The sequence below is a fragment of the Mauremys mutica genome, chromosome 2, assembly GCF_020497125.1.
Source record: "Mauremys mutica isolate MM-2020 ecotype Southern chromosome 2, ASM2049712v1, whole genome shotgun sequence".
NCBI lineage: Eukaryota > Metazoa > Chordata > Testudines > Geoemydidae > Mauremys > Mauremys mutica.
The window spans coordinates 23,898,145-23,910,201 of record NC_059073.1 but is presented as its reverse complement, the minus strand read 5'-3'; the positions used below and the strand labels follow the sequence as shown (position 1 = coordinate 23,910,201).

The window sequence follows — 12,057 nt, the reverse complement described above, 5'->3', positions numbered from 1 at the left end:
ACAGTTTGTGACTGGATGGTGAATCTAATTACAGTGTTAACCACCATTTTTGGGAGAATCTGCTCTCCTATGTGCAGCCTCCCTTGTTGAATCAGCATCGGCAAGACTGGGACAAGTACCTGCCCCACCTGTGGTACAGGGAAGTGCCCCAGGAATCCAAAGGGTTCTTCCCTTTCAAGCTGCTGTATGAAAGGCCAGAGGAGGGGCTGGAGCGGGTTTCAGTTTTGAGTTGGCTGGGGAAATGAAGAGAGGCCCTGAACCGGGGTCTGGGCTTCCTACCCCCAAGATGGACCTGACGGAGGGGTCCTGTTCTCTGTACCTACAAGCTCTGTTTTTTACTGTGTTCCTGTCATCTAATAAACCTTCTGTTTTACTGGCTGGCTGAGAGTCATGGTGAATTGCAGGAAGTGAGGGGAAGGGGTGCAGAGCCCTGACTCCCCCACACTCCATAAGAACATAAGAAAGGCCGTACCAGGTCAGACCAAAGGTCCATCTAGCCCAGTATCTGTCTACCGACAGTGGCCAATGCCAGGTGCCCCTGAGGGAGTGAACCTAACAGGCAATGATCAAGTGATCTCTCTCCTGCCATCCATCTCCATCCTCTGACGAACAGAGGCTAGGGACACCATTCTTACCCATCCTGGCTAATAGCCATTTATGGACTTAGCCACCATGAATTTATTCAGTCCCCTTTTAAACATTGTTATAGTCCTAGCCTTCACAACCTCCTCAGGTAAGGAATTCCACAAGTTGACTGTGCGCTGCGTGAAGAAGAACTTCCTTTTATTTGTTTTAAACCTGCTGCCTATTAATTTCATTTGGTGACCCCTAGTTCTTGTATTATGGGAATAAGTAAATAACTTTTCCTTATCCACTTTCTCAACATCACTCATGATTTTATATACCTCTATCATGTCCCCCCTTAGTCTTCTCTTTTCCAAACTGAAGAGTCCTAGCCTCTTTAATCTTTCCTCATATGGGACCCTCTCTAAACCCCTAACCATTTTAGTTGCTCTTTTCTGAACCTTTTCTAGTGCTAGAATATCTTTTTTGAGGTGAGGAGACCACATCTGTACACAGTATTCGAGATGTGGGCGTACCATGGATTTATATAAGGGCAATAATATATTCTCAGTCTTATTCTCTATCCCCTTTTTAATGATTCCTAACATCCTGTTTGCTTTTTTGACCGCCTCTGCACACTGCGTGGACATCTTCAGAGAACTATCCACGATAACTCCAAGATCTTTTTCCTGACTCGTTGTAGCTAAATTAGCCCCCATCATGTTGTATGTATAGTTGGGGTTATTTTTTCCAATGTGCATTACTTTACATTTATCCACATTAAATTTCATTTGCCATTTTGTTGCCCAATCACTTAGCTTTGTGAGATCTTTTTGAAGTTCTTCACAATCTGCTTTGGTCTTAACTATCTTGAGTAGTTTAGTATCATCTGCAAACTTTGCCACCTCACTGTTTACCCCTTTCTCCAGATCATTTATGAATAAATTGAATAGGATTGGTCCTAGGACTGACCTTTGGGGAACACCACTAGTTACCCCTCTCCATTCTGAGAATTTACCATTAATTCCTACCCTTTGTTCCCTGTCCTTTAACCAGTTCTCAATCCATGAAAGGACCTTTCCTTTTATCCCATGACAGCTTAATTTACGTAAGAGCCTTTGGTGAGGGACCTTGTCAAAGGCTTTCTGGAAATCTAAGTATACTATGTCCACCGGATCCCCCTTGTCCACATGTTTGTTGACCCCTTCAAAGAACTCTAATAGATTAGTAAGACACGATTTCCCTTTACAGAAACCATGTTGACTATTGCTCAAGAGTTTATGTTTTTCTATGTGTCTGACAATTTTATTCTTTACTATTGTTTCAACTAATTTGCCCGGTACCGACGTTAGACTTACCGGTCTGTAATTGCTGGGATCACCCCTAGAGCCCTTTTTAAATATTGGCGTTACATTAGCTAACTTCCAGTCATTGGGTACCGAAGCCGATTTAAAGGACAGGTTACAAACCTTAGTTAATAGTTCCGCAACTTCACATTTGAGTTCTTTCAGAACTCTTGGGTGAATGCCACCTGGTCCCGGTGACTTGTTAATGTTGAGTTTATCAATTAATTCCAAAACCTCCTCTAGTGATACTTCAATCTGTGACAGTTCCTCAGATTTGTCACCTACAAAAGCCAGCTCAAGTTTGTGAATCTCCCTAACATCCTCAGCCGTGAAGACTGAAGCAAAGAATCCATTTAGTTTCTCTGCAATGACTTTATCATCTTTAAGCGCTCCTTTTGTATTTTCATCGTCAAGGGGCCCCACTGGTTGTTTAGCAGGCTTCCTGCTTCTGATGTACTTAAAAAACATTTTGTTATTACCTTTGGAGTTTTTGGCTAGCCGTTCTTCAAACTCCTCTTTGGCTTTTCTTATTACACTCTTGCACTTAAGTTGGCAGTGTTTGTGCTTCTTTCTATTTGCCTCACTAGGATTTGACTTCCACTTTTTAAAGGAAGTCTTTTTATCTCTCACTGCTTCTTTTACATGGTTGTTAAGCCACGGTGGCTCTTTTTTAGTTCTTTTACTGTTTTTCTTAATTTGGGGTATACATTGAAGTTGGGCCTCTATTATGGTGTCTTTAAAAAGGGCCCACGCAACTTGCAGGGATTTCACTTTAGTCACTGTACCTTTTAACTTTTGTCTAACTAACCCCCTCATTTTTGTATAGTTTCCCCCTTTTGAAATTAAAGGCCACAGTGTTGGGCAGTTGAGATGTTCTTCCCACCACAGGGATGTTGAATGCTATTGTATTATGGTCACTATTTCCAAGCGGTCCTGCTATAGTTACCTCTTGGACCAGCTCCTGCGCTCCACTCAGGATTAAGACACACCCAGCAAAACAAGCTCATAGCTCATAGATAACCACTGAGACTATGCACCCTTCCCCTACTCTTCTCAGGAAAAGCAAGACACTCTTCTACAGCAGAAAGCAGCTGCCATGGAACAGCAGTCTCTGCCATTTTCATGTTCAGATGAAATGCTATAACTCCTCATCATGATTAGCAAGATCAGCTTTTCACAGTCACCCTTCTCCAGTCACCAACTAGAGAAATGACCCCTGAAAGCATAGCCTTAACCAGGGCCAATCAGCGAGGGGGCCAAGCTCAAACAGGGCCTCAAATTTAGACACTTGTTAATTTTTTGGCATTTGATAAGTTTCACAACTTGTTTTTATGCGCATTCCTATGGGACCAAAATGTGACACACTCTCTCAGCTTAGAACTGAAAGTTTAAGGAAATAAGAGATGTGATTTGGTAAAAGGCATACATTTTTTGTTAACTGATATAGATTTTGTCATATTAAAGATTTTAAAATGTTCATAAATATTAAAAACAAATATTGGTTCTGATGGCAGAAGATTAGACCATGAGGAACGTGTCCTCTCAGAGCAGCTGATTATATATACAAACTATTGGTATATATAAGTATACCAATAGTATACTTATATATTAGTAGCTGGTGCTGGATCAAGTGCGTGTTGAAAGGTAGAGAATTGTTACATTGTAATGTCTTCATAGTTTTACGTCTAGTTGACTAAGGAATTATTTATATGTGAGAATTCCTCATTATTGTCTCATACGGTAGCTAAAAGAGGTGACTGGTTGGTTGGTTCACCATAGGCTTTCGCAGTCTATAGGCCCAGTTTCAAGGGGAACATTTGTGAGGACAGTCTTGTACAGTGAGTTTCGTGAGGCCACATGTTTTAATTTTTTTGACATTATCCCTCTGTCTGTATCCATGTCTGTGTTTATTATATATATGGCATCACTTTGTCTTCAGCTCAGCCTGTTATATTATACCTTGAGTGCTTGAGTTTTGATTCAGTGATAAGGATAATAACCTGTCTGACTGTTTCATTTTGTGTTCTTAATTAGTATTCCTTCATTTTAAGTCTTTTCAGCATTTGTGTACCATTCAGCATTTGTGTACATGTTTACAGTAGAAGATTTCAAGTGTAGATGAGCTACTTATTTACAGCAGAATATTTCAAGTGTGGATAGGCTATGTATTGACCAGATGGATCACTATGAAGAGGAGATCTGAAAGTGGTGCAAGCAAGAGATGGCGAAAACAACTGAGTGAACCAGCAGCTAAAAGCTCCAAGCCAATAACTTCATTTCTCAAACTACTAGAAAACATACCTTCCCCAACAAACAATGCTACAGATAATGAAAACTCCACAGCTGCAACAGGTGATATTTCAATACCAATAATTGAACATGAGGACAGTAGTCAAGAAGGAGATGTGCGAACCATAACAGATGCAGCAGAAGATCCTGTGTATGATCAAGAAACTCAACTGCAGCAGGCAGATGTAGATCTTACGCAGCAAGAACAATTCATGAGTACTACAGGTGTGACTGTGACTGACATTGGAATTATTGACAAGACCAATGCTGCCCAAATACAATCTTTTCTTCAAATTAGTTGTTTTGAAATTCCAGGTAACATTCCACGAGATGCTGATAATCATGTTTTATCTACTCATCTGCTGACAAAAATGCTTCCAAATGGTGAGATCTGCATAAGAGACTGATTATACTGGAGTACAGAAAAACAATCTCTGTACTGTGCACCCTACTTCATTTTGAACAAAAGTGCTGCAAATGCATCAGTTCTCTCTGATCAATCAGGATGGAGCATCAACAGAGGTTGGAGGAAGTTGAAAGATCAAATACCATCACATGAGAGTTCATTGTCACACAAAGAAAAACTATGTTGCATGGAAATCAGCCAGTAGGGCAGTATCAGCTGAAAGTTCAGTTGAGAAGTTACTCTTGACTGAACTCTCTACAGAAACTAATAACTGGAGAAAAAAACTTCTTGAGTGCATCCTGAATATCATCCTTTTTCTTTCTAAGCAGAGATTGGCTTTCTTTGGTTACAGTGAACATATTGGTAATTGTGCTAATTGAAACTTTCTAGGCATAGTTGAGCTCCTCAGCAATATGACCCACTTTTATCAGAGCACGTTAAATGTATTTGAGAATTGCAAGAAAGTCAAAAGCACATGCAAACCCATTATCTCTCCACACACATAAAAAAATGAGTTTATTGAGCTATGTGGGTCATTTGTACAAAAATTCTTGATGAGATTCGAAATGCCAAGTATTTTTCAATCATTGTTGATACCACTCCATATTGTTCTCACAAGGAACAGACTACTATGGTTATTCAATATATTAAGATTGTAGAGAGCTCAAAATTTTCAATTGAAGAAAGGTTTATTTTCTTTGATAATTTCACGAGAAAAACTGGAAAAGAAATTACTGCTCAAGTACTAGCAATTCTAGAAGGTTTTAAGTTAGATTTTCAAGTCTGCATTGGTAAAGCCTATAACAATGGATCTAATATGGCTGGGAAGTACAAAGGTGTTCAAGCAGTTCTGCTTGAGCATAATTCAAACTGTATTTTCATCAGCTGTGGAAACCACACACTAAACCTTGTAGGTGTTGACTGTGCTGAATCATGCAAAGAGGCAATTACGTACTTTAGAACTATTCAGCAAACGCACAATCTCTTCAGTAGCAGTCCCCAAAGGTGGGAAATTCTGAAGCAATATCTTCCTGTTTCACTGCATGGGAAATCCAAAACTAGAAGGTCTGCATGGATTGATGGTGTTCAACCAGTTGCGTAGTATTTGAATTCAGTGAGAAAGGCTTTAAATGAGCTTGAATCTCTCAATCTCACTGCACAGGCTCAAACTGAACTTCAATCTATTCAGAAGCACATGTCCGAATTTGAATGAATTCTGATGTCATCTTTGTGGATGAAGCTACTTACAATGATCCACCAAACTAATCTGGTAATTGAAGCACACAATGCTACACTTGATGTTGAGAGGGATAACATTGAAAGTCTTATCAATGACATTCAACAGATTTGTGAACCATGGGATGCAATCCTGACTGAGTCCAAATCAGTAGCACCGAATATTGGCATTTCTTCTGAGTTCTCCACCAATTGGAACTTATCTACTGAATCCAATGCCAAGCAGCATTATAGGGTCAGTGTCTTCCTTGTCATCATTGACTCTATTCAATCAGGTCTTGGGCCTGGTCTACACTACGCGTTTAAACCGGTTTTAGGAGCGTTAAACCGATTTAACGCCACACCCGTCCACACTAAGAGGCCCTTTATATCGATATAAAGGGCTCTTTAAACCGGTTTCTGTACTCCTCCCTAACGAGAGGAGTAGCGCTAGTATCGGTATTACCATATCGGATTAGGGTTAGTGTGGCCGCAGATCGACGGTATTGGCCTCCGGGTGGTATCCCACAGTGCACCACTGACCGCTCTGGACAGCAATCTGAACTCGGATGCAGTGGCCAGGTAGACAGGAAAAGCCCCGCGAACTTTTGAATATTTCCTGTTTGCCCAGCGTGGAGCTCCGATCAGCATGTGTGGCGAGGCAGTTAAAAATCAAAATAAAGAAAGAGCTCCAGCATGGACCATGCGGATGTGATTGCTGTAAGGGCAGGCAAATCTGTTCTATCAGCGCTCCGTTACAGAAGACAAAATTCAAAATCATTTTTAAAAAATCTCCAGACAGACGCCATAGCAGGGACTCAGCTCACTGCTGCGTGACAAGCGTAACGGAAAGAATCAAATGGACGCTCATGGCCTGGAGGACTCAAGCTATCCCACAGTTCTTGCAATCTCCGAAAAGTATTTGCATTCTTGGCTGAGCTCCAAATGCTTCTAGGGTCAAACACAGTGTCCGCGGTGGGTCAGGGCATAGCTCGGCAATTTACGCACCCCCCCACCCACCCCCAGAAGTGAAAGGGGAAACAATCCTCTCTTGACTCTTTTACATGTCACCCTATCTTTACTGAATGCTGCAGATAGACACAATGCTGCAGCACTCAACACCAACATCCTTGCTCCCTCCCTGCCATGGGTGGCTGATGGTACAATAAGACTGATACCCATTGTCATCATCAGCCTATTGGCACATGGGGCAGTGCAAAAAGACTGGTAACCATGCTGACTAGCATCAGTTAGGTCGATCAAGGGTGCCTGCCCCTAATTTTTCCTGGTAGATGGTGCAATATGGCTGGTAACCGTCTTCATCATAGCAACAGGGGGCTGAGCTCCACCAGCCCCCACCCTTCATGTGTAAAGAAAAGATTCAGTTGCCCCTGGACTAGCAGTGGGATGCTGGGCTCCTCTCCTACACACTGCTTAATGTCCTGTCTGGACTATCATAGCAGATGGAGGCTGCCTTCAACTCATTTCTCACTAACAAGTCACTGTGTCATCACACAAGTGGGGGGACAATGCTATGGTAGCCCAGGAAGGCTGGGGGAAGAACAGAATGAACAGGTGGGATTGTTGCAGGAGCACCCCCTGTGAATAGCATACAGCTCATAATTTCTGCAGGATCTGACACAGAGCAGCTGTGCTCTCTGGTTATGATATACAGTAGTTCTCTAGTACACTTGCCCATATTCTAGGCAGGACTGATTCTATTTTTAGATACCAAAAAGGAGAGATTGACTCAGGGAGTCATTCCCAATTTTGGCTTTTGTGCCCCTAGCTAAGAGCAGCCAGGGGCACTTATGACAGCAACAGATGGTGCAGTGCAAAAGGACTGGTAGCCACGATCATCTTATTACCAATTTATGGTATGGTAGATGGTGCAATATGGCTGGTAACCATCTCTGCTGTCATGCAAAAGCAAAAGCATGCAGCTGTGTAGCGCTGCTGAATCGCCTCTGTGAGTGGCATCTAGTACACATACGGTGACAGTCACAAAAGGAAAAACAGGCTCCATGATTGCCATGCTATGGCATCTGCCAGGGCAATCCAGGGAAAAAAGGCACGAAATGCTTGTCTGCCGTTGCTTTCCCAGCGGAAGGAGTGACTGATGACATTTACCCAGAACCACCCGCGACAATGATTTTTGCCCCATCAGGCACTGGGATCTCAACCCGGAAATTCCAAGGGGCGGGGGAGGCTGCGGGAACTATGGGATAGCTACGGAATAGCTACCCACAGTGCAATGCTCCAGAAATCGACGCTAGCCTCGGACTGTGGATGCACACCACCGATTTAATGTGTTTAGTGTGGCCGCGCACACTCGATTTTATACAATCTGTTTTGCTAAACCGGTTTATGTAAATTCAGAATAATCCCGTAGTGTAGACGTACCCTTACATATCGATTTGAGTCACTCAATTTGTACCCTTTTTGGGTTTCTTTGACAGTTCAACAGACTGAGTAATGTGGGTCTACTTTCTGCAACTGAACAATTTCAGCAACAGTACAACAAAGAAATCTCAAAAGATCTCAGTGATGAGGTCATCTTCCTCAAACAAATATATTCCACGAACTTTAAATTGGATTGCAAGGCAAAAGAATTGCTTCAAGAAACACTCAAACTTGGACTCTAGAGGGTGTTTCCTAATATCACAATTGCACTGCATATTTTTGAAAATTTGCCTGCATCAGTGGCTTCAGATGAACGCACTTTCAACATATTGAAGCAGGTAAAGAACTATACTGTTCAACTATAGAACAAGAGCATTTGAATAGGCTTGCTATGCTTAATATCAATTGTGATATTACATGAAAACTAGATTTATTTCCTCAATAATTAGAGCATTTGCACAGAAAAATACTAGAAAAACATTGATTAAATAAAAAAAATCTAATTAAATCTCTCTTTTTTTGTTTGGTAGTCTAATTTATTTACATGTATTGTCAATTTTTATTTTCATTATAGCTAGGAGATGAGCCTTAAAAGCTGGAAATAGCCTGACCCACCCTGAGACGACCTGGCCTTAACTAGCATAGTGCCTGTCAAAGGCCATTCTAGTGCATTGCCCTCACACTGGTGGTGGCTACAATTTGGCCTTTACGAGACAGAGAGCACTATGAGAAGCCCCACCTGAGTAGATTCTGGCTCTCAACTCTGCCCCACACCGCACCCTTCTGTAGGCTGCCTACTAAAGCAAAGCTGCTCAAAGTATTCATCCTCTTTCATTTGCATAAACTGAAGACGCAGACAGTCCACGCCCCCAAAACTGCAGACTTTAACCAAAAACTGCTCAGCAGGTCACCTATCTCCAGCACCCAGACACCCAATTCCCAATGGGACCCAAACCCCAAATGAATCCATTCTATTCTGTATAAAGTTTATACAGGGTAAACTCATAAATTGTCTGCCCTCTATATCACTGACAGAGGAGATATGCATTGCTGTTTGCTCCACTTACTCTAGGTTAATTAATAAACAAAAGTGATTTTATTAAGTATAAAAAGTAGGATTTAAGTGGTTTCAAGTAATAACAGACAGAACAAAGTAAGTTACCAAGCAAAATAAAAGAAACCATGCAAGTCTAAGCCTAATACATTAAGAAACTGAGTACAAGTAAATCTCACCTTCAGAGATGTTCCAATAAGCTTCTTTCTAGTCTGAGCCCAATCCTTTCCCCTGGTACTGACCTTGTTAGTGTCAGCAGGCACCTTAGGTGAAAAACAGGAGATTCCACATGACTGGGGCTTAAATGGAGAGGCTTCTAGGGCCTTTTATATTCTCTCTATTGTGGGTGGAAACTCTTTTGTTATTCAGTGCAAAATCACAGCAATAAGATGCAGTTTATAGCCACATGGGCAAGTCACATGTCCATGAATGATTCCGCTTTTTGCAGGCCGATGCCATTGTTTACATGTTAGTTTGAACGTTCCCAGAAAAGCTCAGCTGTGGATTGGCGTCTCCCAAAGTCCATTGTTAGTTAAGTACTTCCAGTTACTTGAATAGTCCCTTCATGATATGTTGGCCAGACCTCCCTTATGTGTTTCCTACAGCAAACACTTCAAATACAAGCATAGAGCCAACGCTCATAACTTCAGATATAAAAATGATACATGCATACAAAAAGGATGAATATATTCGGTAGATCATAACCCTTGTAATTATACCTTACAAGAGACCTTTTGCATAAAGCATATTCCAGTTACATCATATCCACACATAAACAAAGTTTTATTAAACATATGGAGTGCAACATCACGGATAGGTTACACATATTTATAACTCATGATACAAAAATGATACATAGATATAAACAAGATTGTCATACTTAGCAAATCATAACTGTTCCACTGATATCTTACATCAGGGGTCCCCAACCTTTTTAGGTCCAGGGACCGGTTTCGTTTGCCGGACCCTCCGCAGGCGTGCCTGCGGGAGGTCCGCTGCTCTCGGGGCTCAGCTGGAGCTTCCGCAGGCACGCCTGCGGGAGGTCCACCGGCTCCAGTGGAGCTTCCGCAGGCGTGCCGGCGGAAGCTCCAGCTGAGCCCCGGGAGCAGCGGACCTCCCGCAGGCACGACTGTGGAGGGAGCGCTCGTCCCGCGGCTGAGCTGGACCTCTCGCAGGCATGCCTGCGGAAGCTCCACTGGGTCGGTTCGCGGCCCGGTTTCTAAGAGGCCGTGGACCGGTACCGGGCCGCGGACCGGGGGTTGGGGACCCCTGTCTTACATGGCATATCTTGTAAGATTAATTGCAATTTTGTAAAATTGGTATCAATAATATTATAAATGGTCACCTACATTCCATACAGCATCACAGACTGGAAGAAAGTTGCTCTGCTGTGTGTCACCTAGAGTGGTAGTGTGTTCTAGGCTCTTAAGAGAGTGTGAATGGTGGGAATACAGGCTGCTGTCCTCCTGATCTCCAAAATGCCAGATGGGAACAGACAAAATGTTCTCAAGCATCAGTGGCTCCGGTGGTGTTAATAGGGAAGTATTATCCGTTCATCCCAGTGTGCAGAAGAATTGACAGGGGTCATTGGGAAAGGAACTGTCAGACTTAATGGAGGAACAGAAATAGCTCTGAAGATAAGGCAGACTAAGCAAGAGAAAAAAGACAATTCTTTTATGATAAATCTTCTGACTTCAAAGATCAGGAGCAAAAACATAGTACACACACAAAGAATACCCTTCCTTAAAGTCTTTGGAAAAGTGCAGTCACATAACAAGGACTACTAAAAGTAGACAGTTTCACTACAAGAAATTTTATTGTATCACACCTATAAACAGCACAGCTCTTAAGAACCATATCCTACTGCCTCTTCATATTATGCAAAACAAGCTTAAAGCTAACCACTCAGACTGTGCATCTTTCCCCTGCTCTTCTCAAGAAGAACAAGACATTTTTCTATAGCAGAAAACAACTGCCATAGAACAGGACTTTCTGCTATTTTCATGTTCAGAAGGAAACACTACAATTCCTCATTATAGCTAGCAAAATCAGCTTTTCACAGCCACCCCTCTCCAGTCACCAACTAAAGAAATAATCCCTGAAAGCATAACTTTAACCAACACCCACCCTGCCAGTCACAGGCCATTGTAGCGAATAGTCCTCTAACTGGTGGTTGCTAGAATTTGGCCTTCATGAGACAGAGAGCACTACGAGAAGCCCCACGTGAGTAGAACCTGGCTCTCAACTCTGCCCTCCACGGCTCCCTTCCATAGGGTGCCTATCAAAGCAAAGCTGCTCAAAGCAGCCATCCCCTTTCATTTGCATAAACTGAAGACACAGACAGGGCACTCCACCAATCTTCTTCTTCTCCCTGCTCTGTGATGCCTCTACATATTTATCCAAGGCAGATAAAGAGCTGGGCTAAAAAAGGGAGTGTTGTGGGTCACAGTAGTGTCTAAAACTGGGACTTAAGTGTCTAAATCTGGGCTTCAGGTGACTATCTTTGTGGATCTGGGTCTAAGTGCTATTCCTGCTCACTGTCATCTATAGACCAGTAAGAACAGGTTTATATGGTAACCCTAATGACATAGTTGCTGAATAATTTAAGATAGAATGTGTGGGGATTATAACTACAGAGAAATACCTCACTAATCTGGACTTTAACCTTCACACTTTATAATTCATTCAAACAGTCTGATACAAAAATCTGTGGGAGCCTTAACACCTCTCAGCTCTTCTGCACTCCCCTCAGGGACAGATTAACCTTTTGTGGGGCTGGT

At 42.3% G+C, this 12,057-nt stretch overlaps 1 long non-coding RNA gene and 2 other non-coding genes across 3 annotated transcripts in view; 1 reads left to right on the top strand and 2 right to left on the bottom strand.

Annotated features, from left to right (window-relative positions):
* LOC123364938 overlaps positions 1-8,506 on the top strand; it is a 32,312-nt gene extending 23,806 nt beyond the window's left edge. Inside the window, exon 3 of the long non-coding RNA XR_006577366.1 lies at positions 8,280-8,506. This is a non-coding gene — a long non-coding RNA (uncharacterized LOC123364938). The remainder of the gene's footprint in view (positions 1-8,279) is intronic.
* Positions 2,930-3,142, bottom strand: LOC123365447. Its single transcript, XR_006577589.1, has one exon. It is a non-coding gene; the product is annotated as a small nucleolar RNA U3 (small nucleolar RNA).
* A 2,671-nt stretch (positions 8,507-11,177) lies between the features above and the next one.
* On the bottom strand, positions 11,178-11,390 carry LOC123365446. Its single transcript, XR_006577588.1, has one exon. It is a non-coding gene; the product is annotated as a small nucleolar RNA U3 (small nucleolar RNA).
* Between the last annotated feature and the right edge of the window lie 667 nt (positions 11,391-12,057).